This window comes from Aotus nancymaae, unplaced genomic scaffold (genome assembly GCF_030222135.1).
Source record: "Aotus nancymaae isolate 86718 unplaced genomic scaffold, 86718_ANA_hifiasm-v0.15.2.pri h1tg000003l, whole genome shotgun sequence".
Lineage (NCBI taxonomy): Eukaryota > Metazoa > Chordata > Mammalia > Primates > Aotidae > Aotus > Aotus nancymaae.
The window spans coordinates 10800572-10813785 of record NW_026988414.1 but is presented as its reverse complement, the minus strand read 5'-3'; the positions used below and the strand labels follow the sequence as shown (position 1 = coordinate 10813785).

At 44.4% G+C, this 13214-nt stretch overlaps 1 pseudogene; it reads right to left on the bottom strand.

Moving 5' to 3' along the window:
- The window catches only part of LOC105707944 (V-type proton ATPase subunit B, brain isoform-like), a 39551-nt pseudogene extending 26662 nt beyond the window's left edge, over nt 1–12889 (bottom strand).
- Nucleotides 12890–13214: the final 325 nt, after the last annotated feature.

Sequence of the window (13214 nt, the reverse complement as noted above, 5' to 3'; positions counted from 1 at the left end):
TGAGTTGGTCAACACGTCTGAGTGCCAGCAGGTAGTACACCCCAACTCCATGGGGACAGAAGCTCCTGCCATCAGCACCTCTCTAGACGTTGCCCCATATGTCTTTTCATCTGGCTGTTCATCTGTATCCATTATTTTAACTTTTATTAAGACACTGAAGGTTGGGCATGGTGGCTCACACTTGTAATCCCAGCACTTTGGAAGCTGAGGTGGATGGATCATCTGAGGTCAGGAGTTCGAGACCAGCCTGGCCAACATGGTAAAACTCTGACTCTACTAAAACTACAGAAATTAGCTGGGTATGGTGGTGCATGCCTGTAATCCCAGCTACTGAGGAGGCTAAGGCAGGAGAATTGCTTGAACACAGGAAGTGGAGGTTGCAATGAGCTGGGATCATGCCACTGCACTCCAGAGTGAGACTCCATCTCAAAAAAAAAGACACTGGTAACCGAGTTTCCCTGAGTTCTGTGAGCCTCACTAGCAAATTAATTGGACTTAAAGAGGGGGTAGTGGGAGCCCTGATTTATAGCCTGTCAGTCAGAAGTATAGATGATAACCTACTCCTTGCAATGTGTATCTAAAGTGGGGGACAGTCTTGTGGGACTGAGCCCTTCACCTGTGGAATCTGATACAGTCTTTAAGTAGATAGTGTTAGAATTGAATTCAGTAAGAGGCCACCCAGCAGCTGTCTACTGGAGAATTGCTTGGTGTGAGGGAAATACATCCCACATTGATGTCAGAGTGTTGTGTTTAGTGGTACGTGAGAGTAGATACACACTTTGTTTTTTGTTTTTGTTTTTGCTTTTTTCTATCTTTAATACCTGGAGATACCAAGGGAAGGCCAGTGTTGCTGAAGCCTAAGCAGGGCAGTTGCCACTCAGGCTCAGCATTCCCAGCTTAGGAATTCTGGCTCCAGTACCCCACATGGGTTCATCCCAGCTTCAGCCTGGACATTCCAGGGCCAGGAATGCACTACTTCTGGAGTGACCTGATCCATCTGGGGGCTGGTTAGTGCACCCAGAAATTCAGGTGCAACCTGCTGGCTGATGCCCCATTGCAACCAGAAAGTGGACACCTAGCCCCAAGTTCTTGATCTTAACTGTGATGCAATCAGTCACTCTCCTTTGCCAAGGCTCACTTTCCCCTCGCTGATATTTATCCTGTGTTGTAATTACCTACTCAAATGTCTTTCTCCATTATCTTAGGAAGCTAAGGAGAAGGAAGTATGCTTTTCTCCTCCCTCTGTCCCCAGCTCCTAGCACACACCCTGCACATCCAAGGTGCTGCAGAGAGTACATGTGTTGACTGAATTATAAATGATACTTTGCAAAGATTTACTCATTTGATCTTAGACAACTGCTATCCCCAGTTCCATGTTTTGTTGAGCATCTACTGTGTGCTAGACACATTACCTATGGAATCTCAGTGAATTTTTTTTTAATAGGGTCTTGCTTTTTTACCCAAACTGGAGTGCAGTGGTATGATCTTGGCTTGCTGCAACCTCTGCCTCCCAGGCTCAAGTGATCCTCCCACGTCTGCCTCCCAGGTAGCTGGGATTACAGGTATGTACCATCACACCAGGCTAATTTTTGTATTTTTTTGTAGAGATGGGGTTCTGCCCTGTTGCCCAGGCTGGTTTCAAACTCCTGGACTCAAGCGATCTGCCTGCTTCAGTCTCCCCAAGTGCTGGGATTACAGGCAAGAGCTACTGCACCAGCCCTTAGTCCTTTATTTTAAAGAAATTCAGATAAACAGACAAGTTGAAAGAACAGCACCATAAACACCCACACATCCTTCATCTAGATTCAGTAATTTGGCCACAGTTTTTAAATCTCTATGTGCATGTATGTACACACAGACACACACACACACACTCTCTCTCTTTCTCTCTCTCTCCCTGAACCATTTAAAAGTTGCTGATCTTAAGACTTCACTCCTAAAATCTTTAGCACATATCTTCTAAGAAGAAGGACACTTTCTACATAATCATGATGCCATTGTCACAATCAATAAACATAAGACATGAAAGCAGTGTCTAAGAAGAGCCCATGTTGCATTCTCCCATTGGCCTGATATATCCTTTATAGCTTTTTAATTTTCATCCAGCAGTATAGAGAACATGTAATTGTCATAACTTCTAAGTCTCCATTAACCTCGAACAATTTCACCCCTACTTTTTTTTTTTTTGGTCTTTCATAAGGAAAATTTTAAATTACTATTATTATTAAGATGGAGTCTTGCTCTGTCACCCAGGCTGGAGTGCAGTGGTGCAATCCCAGCTCACTGCAACCTCTGCCTCCTGGGTTTAAGTGATTCTCCTGCCTCAGCCTCCTGAGCAGTTTGAACTACAAACATGTGCCACCACACCCGGCAAATTTTGTATTTTTAGTAGAGATGGGATTTCACCATGTTGGCCAGGCTGGTCTCAAACTCCAGGCCTCAGGTGATCCACCTACTTCAGCCTCCCAAAGTGCTGGGGTTACAGGTGTGAGCCACCATGCCTGGCCTCATAATGAAATTTTGAGGAATCTAGGTCAGTTGTTTTATAAATGTTCCACAATTTAGGTTTGTCTAATGTTTCCTCATTATTAGATTGAGTTACACATTTTTGGGCCAAAATGCTATTCAGGTGATCCTATGTCGTTCCAGTGTGTCACACACATTGTCAGCTTGTCTCGTTACTGGGGATGCTAAGTTCAATTGGTTGATTTAAGTGGTGATTATCCAATATCTTCATTGTAAAGTTACCCATTTATGTTTGTAATCAAGTAATTTCTGGGGAGATACTTTGAGACTATATGGAGCCAACAGCTTATCACCCAATGTTTTAGCATTTATTGAAATCTTACCTGAATCAGTTATTACTATCATGGTTGCAAAACAGGGTTTTTCTAATTTCATCTATACTTTTTTCTTTTTTGGTCAGAATGTCACTATATACTCATGGATTCTTTTTTTACACATTCATGGACTGTATAAATTCAATGTGTACAAATCCTTTTTGATTCAATGTGTAGAAATCCTTTGTGTAGAAGGATTTTTAGAAATTCGGTGTGTAGAAATCCTTTGTGATCATTTTTCATTTTGATGTTCAAATTGTCTCAAATTTGACCAGTGCAAGCTGCTTTGAGCTGGCTGCTGTGTGCTTTGATGTGGCTCCAATAGCTTTGAACGTTGTTTGTTTTCTGGCACAAGATATTCCAGGTTCAAAATTTACCCTTATTTTATAGAGGAGAAAAAGGAGGCTCAGAGAGAGAAAATGGCTTGCTTTTTCACAATGTTTGGGAGATCTTGCCCAAGCTCAGGATGTTCAATTCCAAATATCTAGGAAAGTAGCTAAACTGAAAGGCCAGACAATCCTACTGTTCACAAAGGACCTCATGAAGAGATGTAGCTGAATCCTTAGCTGTCTGCACGCAGAGCTTGCCTAACAAGATGGAGACATCTGGATGGTAACTTTGAACTTAGACAATTAGTATCACGTTTCAAAGATATTTTATTTATTGAGGAAGTTGTAACGTGGGGGATGAGAGCCTGGGTTTTGGAGTAAGGAAGAACCAAGGTTTCCTTTAAGACTCAAGCAGATTCAGCCCCTATGTGTCTCTGGGTAAGTTACTTCACCTTGTTGAATCCCAGACTTTTCCATCTGTAAAATGGGGTAATCATACCCACCTCCTAGTTAAATGAGTTCATTCATTTAAAGTGCTTAGTGTAATGTCTGGCACATGCTAATGATCAATAGACAAAAGCTACCTTTACCACCAGTGCTGTTGCTATTATTATTAAAATCTGAGAAAATCCTGTTATTCAGTGGGTTAATGTGGTAGAAAAATCAATAGATTTAGATTCTGAAGACCCTCGTCCATCGTCTGTGACCTAGGATAAGTCCTGTTCCCACTCTCGTGAACTTTATTTTATTCACATGCAAATCAGGGTTCATAATCTTTACCCTGCAAACTTCACAGTGTCACTCAATAGATTTCATGAGCACCTACTACCTGCAGGGTAATCACATTCGTAATGATAAAACCAAAGGGCAAATATCGCTATACTTCTCCTTTAATACATGATCAATTGGAGTCCAGGGCCAGGAAGAAGCAAACCTGGGATTCCATCAAGGTCTCTCTGACCTCTACGTCTGTCCTTTTCCATAGTTCACGTGTTCAGAAGGAGAAAGAAGAGCTTGCTGTGAAACCCTCCGCAAAGCTGCAGAGCCTTGTGAAGGTAAAAGAGTGTTATCATCAGCAAATGGCATTCCTTCCATGGCACATGTCACTGGGAGGAAAGCAGGTGACTTCGGATTTCTTTTTTCTTTTCTATCCTTGAGATAACTCATGAAAGCCTTAGATTAATATTATTTACCAAGGACTCCTACACTTCAAACATGAACTGGGTGAAGGTAGCAGAGATCGGGCTAGCCCAGAGCCAACTGCCTCACCTGGAGAAACTGATTAGAAAAGCACTTTGAGGCTATAACTTACTTCAGACATGATTTTGAAGAAGAAAAAGAAGAGGAGGAAGAGGAGGAGGAGGAGGAGAAGGAAGAGAAGGAGGAAGAGATAACCCTGTAACTTCAGTGATATCAGAACTCCAGCCAATTCAACTGAGAGCTGGGAAATAGGAAGAGAAAGTGTAAGTTTTCAACAGAGCGATCACAGAGCCCTACAGTATGAGCATTCGTGGTGATGTAGCAGGCAGGCGTCTATTGTTTTAAAGATGGGGAAATGTGAGAGAGAGTGAGAGGAAGGGAAAGATGGGGAAAAAATTTAATCTTAAAAATATAAAAGCAGGCTGGGCACGGTAGCTCATGCCTGTAATCCCAGCACTTTGGGAGGCTAAAGTGGGTGGATCACCTAAGGTCAGGACTTTGAGACCAGCCTGGGCAACATGGTGAAACCCCGTCTCTACTAAAAATACAAAAATTAGCTGGGCATGGTGGTGGGTGCCTGTAATCCCATTTACTCAGGAGGCTGAGGCAGGAGAATCACTTGAACCCAGGAGGCAGAGGTTGCAGTGAACTGAGATTGCGCCACTGCACTCCAGCCTGGTGATAGAGCGAGACTCTGTCTCAAAAAAAAAAAAAAAAAAAAAATTATCTATCTATGTATCTATGTAGACACACACACACACACACACACACACACACACACACACACATATGTATATAAAAGCATTTGCAGCTATTCCAGATAAGTATGGGAGGAAGTGGTAGGAGAGACCAGAAGCTCTGTTAATCCCAAACCTAATTTGTTATAAAGCAGTACAATGTAAATTGGTTTTCCCTAGATCAGGGGCTGGACCTGCTTCATGACTGTCCAGTGCTGAGCACAGCGTGTGGCATCTGGTGGGATCTTAGGAAGCATTTATGTAATGAGGGAATCTAGGGAATGTCATTGAAAATCTTGACACCTTATGGCCCTCACTATGATTGTAAAACTTATTCGTCTGTAGATATTAAAGTCAGGCTTCTGATTTATCTGGTGGGGCTGGTGTTAGTCAGCTATCCCTTTTTCACAGCCTCAGGCACTCATGGGGGAGTTACCCTGATAAAAAGTCATGTGTGTATGCATGATAGGGATGAATGTATTAGTTAAGGGGGCAGACTCCAATTTTGCAACCTTTTTGTTTAAAAAATATATTTTCTTGTGGTTAGAACATGTGCATGAGGAATACCCATTTAACAAATTTTCAAGTGTATAATATGGTATTACTGATTATAGAGATAATATTGTACAGCATATCTATGGAGCTTATTCCATCTTGCTATCCTGAGCCAAGAAAATAAAAATTATTTGTGTTTGTGAAATTGATTGGAGGAACTCTGCCTAAGGAAAGGCAAAGGTTAGGTCTCAGGCAGCCCAGAAACTAGAACTCCACCGATCATACAAGTCGGGACTCACGGGCACTTCCTTTCAAGAACTCCCCTTTCCTTGATGTTTGGTTTGTGGCTGAGGAGCCAAAGTGGCTGGATGGCACTCTCAGCTTACAGTTCAGAGGAACCATTGTTGAGTCCTGTGATAGAGCTTTTCTCCCTTGGGCTTTGTGGTGCATTAAAGATGGCGACAAATTCCATATCATTTCCCTGTTGAGAGGTGAAATGTGCTTCCTCAGCCCTTGAATCTGGGTTGGCCTGAGACTGCTTAACCAACAATGTGTGGTAGAAGTGATACTCTGTCAGCTCTGAGGTAGGCCTTTAATAAGACTAACAACCTCCTCTTCCTCCCTCTTGAAGCCCTGAGCTGTCATGTAAGAAGTCCAGGCTAGCTGGGTGCGGAGGCTCACGCCTGTAATCCCAACACTTTGGGAGGCTGAGGCAGGTGGATCATGAGGTCAGGAGTTTGAGACCAGCCTGACCAACATGATGAAACCCCGTCTCTACTAAAAATACAAAAATTAGTTGGGCATGGTGGCACATGCCTGTAATCCCAGCTACTCAGGAGGCTGAGGCAGGATAATTGCTTGAACCCAGGAGGCGGAGGCTGCAGTGAGCCAAGATCGCACCACTGCACTCCAGGCTGGGCAATAGAGCAAGACTCCATCTCAAAAAAAAAAAAAAAAAAAAAAAAAAGAAGTCCAGGCTATTCTGCCAGGCCCACAGAAGATCACTGAGGCACTGGAGGTCAAATGAAGATGCCATCTTTGATGTCCAGCCCAGTTAAACCTTCAGATGGTTCCAACCCCACCTAGCATCTGTCTGCAACCTCCTAAGAGACTCCAAGCAAGAACCACTGAGCTGAGTCCAGCCAACCCACAGAACCATGACAGATAACAGTATGTTACTGCCTTAAGCCACAAAGTTTTGGAGTGGTTGGTTATACAGCAACAGACAACCAAAAGAGACCCTAAAGCTAGCACTTGGAAGACAGGACAGCAAGTCTAATATTTGGAGAGCAGATGTTAGGTGTCACCCTGAGCAATTCCACCCCTTTGTTTCGGAAGCAATTGTTTTGATTGGGATTCAGTTTGCCTTCATTGAGCAACAGAAAACCTCAGACAATAATGCCTTGAGCAAGTTGAAAGTTTCTTTCTGTTACAAAACTGTGGGTAAGTGATCCAGACTGGAATAGTGCTCTAAGATGTCAGGGACCCTGGTTCTTTATCTGCTTTCTATGCAATGCATGACCTCAGCCTCCTGGGTCAAGATGACACGTCGGGCAGTAAGGCAGAGGAAGGGATGAAAACACATAGGGTGCTTTCTCCCGTAGAAGGTTATTTAAAGCCACCACACTGCTACATCTTGAAAAGTGATAGAGAGACACAAGGAAATGGCATCACATATGGAAGCTGACTCACAGCACCGATCCCTTCCGGAGGAGATCAAGCAGTTATCTCCCTGTGGGCACTGTGAGCCTCCACAAGGCCTTCTACTGTGCCATAGGAGCCAGCCGCTCCTGGGTCATGGGTGGGGGGTCTATTAGGTGTGGAGTGACTGCCACAGGCCTTAAGTCACTGCCACTTTTGCCATGAAGTGAATTCCTTGATAAGAGGGAACATCGTGTGACATACCACGACGGTGTAAAAGCTTCTGTAAGCCTGCAGGCTGTGGCGCTGGTGGAGGAATGAAGGGCAAGGAAAGCAAATCCAAATAAACATAAATGTAGGGTTGGGCATGGTGGCTCACATCTGTAATCCCAGCACTTTGGGAGGCCAAGGCTGGAAGATCGCTTAAGCCCAGGAGTTCAAGGCTGCAATGAGCTATGATTGCACCACCATACTCCAGCCTGGGCAACAGTGTGAGACCCTGTCTCTAAAAAAACAAATCAAATAGGTAAATAAATAAATGCAGGACATTACCATGAGAACAATTTGTCTGCTCCAGATAGAGTTAGTTCCTAGCTGAGAAACAGGGAGGTGTGGGGCAGAAGGAAGAGTGTTAGCTTCCTCCTCCATGAGAGGGAGGTGCAGGGGAAAGGCTGCAGACCAAGATGGTTAGTGGGTAGGGATTCTCCAAGTCCTCTGCAACCTCCAGATAACATCATCTTTTCCTAAAGGAAACCTGGCAAAGTCATGCTGTTGGCTGACACTGAAATTCAGCAACTCCCCAAGTCTGAGTTTGGCTTCAGCAATCTCAAACCCATGGCCTCAGTGAACAGTTTCCATCTGGCCAGAGAGAAGTCCTGAGTTTCACCTTGTTCCTTGTGGCAAACATCTCAAGACATGAGCTTGTCATTTTCCTAAATTAAGTTTCCTGATGCTTTCAGAAGCAGCCACCCTACTGGTTTCCACATCTTTCGTCTCCCTTTTAGGTGGCTGAGAATTTTAGCTTCAGCTTGTCCGAAGTCCCAAATGACCAAACGAGATTACTTGCTTAGCCACTGTCTTCCAAGGGCCTGCTCGTTCCTATTCTAGAAGACAATTAGGATTCTCAGTGCCTTGCTGCCTGTCCAGCTCAAGGATCATGGATCGGTTGGAGGAAGAGCTAAGCTCCTGTAATAAAAAGGCAAACTAGAGTAGCCTATTTACACTTGAGGTGAGTGGCCCAGGGCAGCAGGGTAGCTTTGGTTCTTTGTCACTCATTCTTCCCCAGGGCAGTGTTCTCTTCTGCATGGGTACAGCTGGGTTCTAGCTGGTTGGAAAGGAGAAGACAGTGGAGGAGGCTTGCTGGTTAGCTTTGAACCCAGACCCAGAAATGGCACGTCACTCCCACTTGATTCCCCTAGTGAGAATTCAGACACTTGGCCACCCTAAACACAAGCAAGGCTGGCAAAGAAGGTCTAGTGGGGCAGCCCTGTACCTGGCTTCTATTCTGCTTAGGTAAAAAAGTAGAATGGAAAGCCTTTTGGTGAACACCTAGCAGTCTCGACTACACATTCCAAATAGCTCTTATTTCCTAGGGTCTGAATGAGTTGTCTAGGACTGCCATAACAAAGTACCGTGAACTGGGTGGCCTAAAACAACAGAAATGTCTATTTTCTCAACTCTGGATGCCTGAAATCTGAAATCAAGGTGTCCACAGGGCCACACTCCCCCTGAAGAGGCAATGGAAGGAGCTCTTCTCCAGGCCTCACTCCTAGCTCCTGGCAGCCACAGGTGTTTTGTGGCTTTTCTTTTTGTTTTTTCCAAGACAGAGTATTGCTCTGTCACTCAGGCTAGAGTGTGGTATTGTGATCTCAGCTCACTGCAACCTCCACCTCCCGGATTCAAAAAATTGTCCTGCTTCAGCCTCTTGAGTAGCTAGGACTACAGGCGCACACCACCACACCCAGCTAATTTTTGTATTTTTAATAGAGATGGTGTTTCATGTTGGCCAGGCTGGTCTTGAACTCCTGACCTCGTGATCTGCCTGCCTCAACCTCCCAAAGTGCTAGAATTACAGGCGTGAGCCACCACGCCTGGCCAACATGTATTTTCGTTTTATATCCAGGTGTCACATTTTCTACATTAAAATATAATCGTACTGACTGTCCCCATATTCTACACCCTCAGAGAAAAAAAGGGAAGAAATTTACACAATGTGAAAGATAGAACGCGTGGAGTAGGAAAGAACACAGAGACCAAACAGTAGAGAGGGCACAACGGCATAGAAGATAGTGCAGGGCTCGCATCAGGAAGGAGCAGGAATAAAACTCAAAACTTCTAAATGCCACCACCTGTGCCACCAGATTACCCTGAAAAGGTAGAGGTAGGTCAGAAAGCAGAACCAAATCAGAGATTTTCCAAAGGCTGCTTTCTAACAGAGTTTACCATATCCACAAACGTAAGGGCTTTTGCTTCTCACCTTCCGCATCTGGTACACTTTAGACACTTAAACTGCTGTTCACGTGTCAGAATGTAGAGTGGCTATAGGTTTCTCTTTCTTCTTTTGTTGTACCCCAAGCAACCACTCCATCAACTATTTTGATCATGTGATTCCTCTGCATGGAAACTCAGTAAAGGTCACCAAAGACAAAGCCTTTCACTGCTATCAGATAAATATCAGCTGTGCAAAAGTTGCAGGATTCTGTGTGTTGTTCAGAGAGGGAGAGCTGTAAGACACAGGAATCTCACTGCATATGTACTAAAGAGGAAAAGAAATTCCTTTTACTCATCTATTTATTGTATAAGAAAGAGCATGTAGACAGTCAAACCATCTGCTAGGCTGAGGGTGATGGCTCATGCTGGTAATCCCAATAGTTTGGGAGGCTGAGGAGGGAGGATCACTTGAGACCAGGATTTCAAGACCAGCCTAGGCAACATAGTGAGACCCTGTCTCTACAAAAACATTAAAAAATTAGCTGCATGTGGTGACACATGCCTGTAGTCCCAGCTATTTGGGAGACTGAGGTAGGAGGATTGCTTGAGCCTGGAAGTTTGAGGCTGCAGTGAGCTGTGATCAAACCACTGCACTCTGGCCTGGGCAACAGAGCAAGACTGTCTCAAACAACAACAACAACAACAACAACAACAAAACCAAACAAAAATAACCATTTGTTTAGAGCAGCAGCACAGACCCACAGGTACATCAACAACCCAAGAGGAAATGCTCAGGAAAGAGCATCTTGGCTCTTCTGAAAGGAGACATCTTTTAGACCTGATCTTGCCCCTAATTTAGAGACCAGAGTGTTATAACTCAGAGGCTGATACTCTTGAGGAGGTTGAGAGGTAAGACCTAAGAGACCCAGATAATGAGGACATTATTAGGTAACGAACTGTACCACTAATACAAACATCAATAAGAAAACATCATCTCCATCCCTGCAGCTACTTTAAGCAAAGCACCGAAGACCCAGGTTTTCTGAATAGGGGATAGTTTAAAGTCTGTTAGCAGGTTTAAATCACTCAACACTGGCACAATATGTTACCTATTCTTTGCTTTTAATTATACGGTAACGCGGTAAACTTCAACACAAAGGTGAGGCTGGGGGAGTGCTAAAGGAATAAAGAAAACAGAACCAGTATTTCACACGTATATTAAGCAGTGATGAAGCAGCAGCCAAGGCTTTGCAGAGAGTCTCAAGGGTAAAATTTGCTCAGGTGCCGTGATGGTTAATACTGAGTGTCAACTTGATGGGATTGAAGGATGCAAAGTTTTGTTCCTGGGTGTGTCTGTGAGGGTGTTGCCAAAGGATATTAACATTTGAGTTGTGCTGGGAGGGGAGACCCACCCTCAATCTGGGTGAGCACCATCTAATCAGCTGCCAACGTGGCTGGGCTAACAGCGGGCAGAGGAACTTAGAAGGGCTAGACTGGTTTAGTCTTCTAGCCTGTATCTTTCTCCCATGCTGGAGGCTTCCTGCCCTTGAACATCAGACTCCACTTTCTTCAGCTTCGGGACTCTTGGCCCTTCGACCACAGACTAAAGGCTGCACTGTCGGCTTCCTTACTTTTGAGGTTTGGGGACTTGGAGTGGCTTCCTTGCTCCTCAGCTTGCAGATGGCTTATTGTGGGACTTTACCTTGTGATCGTGTGAATCGATACTCCTTAATAAACTCCGCTTCATATATATACATCTATCTAATTAATTCTGTCCCTCTGGAGAACCCTGACCAGTACAGGTGCTCTGAGGGGTTCTCTTCAGCATATCTTTGGGGAAGATTCGGAGCAGCTGCCAGCCAGTATCCAAAGTCTCAGACAGTGTGATTTTCATGAGGACCCTGAGAAATAAAGTTCCTCTCAAATTTCTGCAGAAATTCCAAGTCAAGAAGATCATCTGAGCTAAGGGCTTCTTCTCCAGGTACAGCTTTCATGGCTTGTACATCCTTCCCAATAGCTTGCATGCGCTGGTTACATACATCTGCACGATCCCTCCTGGTCATCCGTTCTCCAATAGCAGACTTCATGAACAGTGATAGTTCAGGCAGCACATTGATAGGTGGGTGAATCTCTCTGTTGTGCAGCTGTCTGTCCACATAGACCTGTCCCACTCAGGGCAGAGATGGGTGAATATCATTGGTAGGCGTGGTAAGAGTAGGCAGTTGAGTCACTGAACCATTTCTACCTTTCCCTTGACCAGCATGTTCATATATAGTGGCTAAATCTGTATAAGTGTAACCTGGGAAGCCTCATCCACCAGGAACCTCTCTCTGGCTGTAGAAACCTCTTGAAGTACTTCAGTAGAAGAACTCATATCTGTTAGGATAACCAATAAATGCTTCTCACGTTGGTGTGCCAGAAATTCGGCTGTGGTCAGAGCCGGGTGAGGGGTGATAATCCACCCAATAGTTAGGTCATTAGCCAAGTTCAAAAACAAGCAGACGTTGTCCATTGAGCCATTTTCTTCAATGCCAGATTTGAAGAAACAGGCAGTTTCCATGTTTACATCCCTAGAAGCAAATACAATTGCAAATTTTTCTTCACTGTAGTCTACATCTTTGGATTTATTTAGCAAACCAGTCTGGTGACAGATTTGTGCTGTAATCTTTGTGTGGTAACCCAGCAGCAGAGAGGAAAAAAATGTTCTGCCCCTGGCAATACTGCTCACACCAACTGTGGGCGAAATGCTGGTCTGAATCATCTCCTCTGGGTAGATTTGACATTGAGGATTGATTGACCATCCCACGATATCAAAGAAATCTTCAACCAGTACAAGAGGACCTCTGTCAATGGGTTTTCCCAAGCCATTGAATACCCAACCAAGCTTATCATCAGACACTGCTGCCTGGAGAATATGCCCAGTCCCTTGAAATACCTGAACCACTGCCTTGGAGCCACCAACTTCTAGAACTTGCCCATGTCTCTTTGTGCCATCTAGTAATGTCCAGTGGACAAACTCAGCATATATGGGAAACTTAACATGATCTAAGATCACTAGTGGACCATGGACTCCTGATACTGTGATGTATGTAAGACGAGGCTGGGAGAGGTAGTTCTGCCTAACTGCCAGCACCTGCTCCTGAGCTCCCACCACCAGTGGGCATGGGTAGTTTGGGTGTGGCCCATTCATAACCCCATGCATCGCCTGCAGCGCCATCATCCTCTGTCTTGACGGAGCATTTTCCCTGGGTGTCTCCACATTGTCTCCCCTCGACAGTTTCTGTGTCCAAAGTTCCCTTTTTAAATGACATCGGTCACATTATATCAATATTAGGGCCCAGCCTGATGACCCGATTTTAACTTGATTGTTTCTGTAAAGACCCTGTTTCCAATGAAGGTTGCATTCAGACATCCTAGAGGTCAGGACTTCAACACTTCTTTGTGTGTGGGTTGGGGATTCAACTCATAGCAATTCAACTCACAACAAGGTCTATTGTCTGCAATAAGCAAACCTAAGCAAAGAAAGAGAATGTATTGGAAGT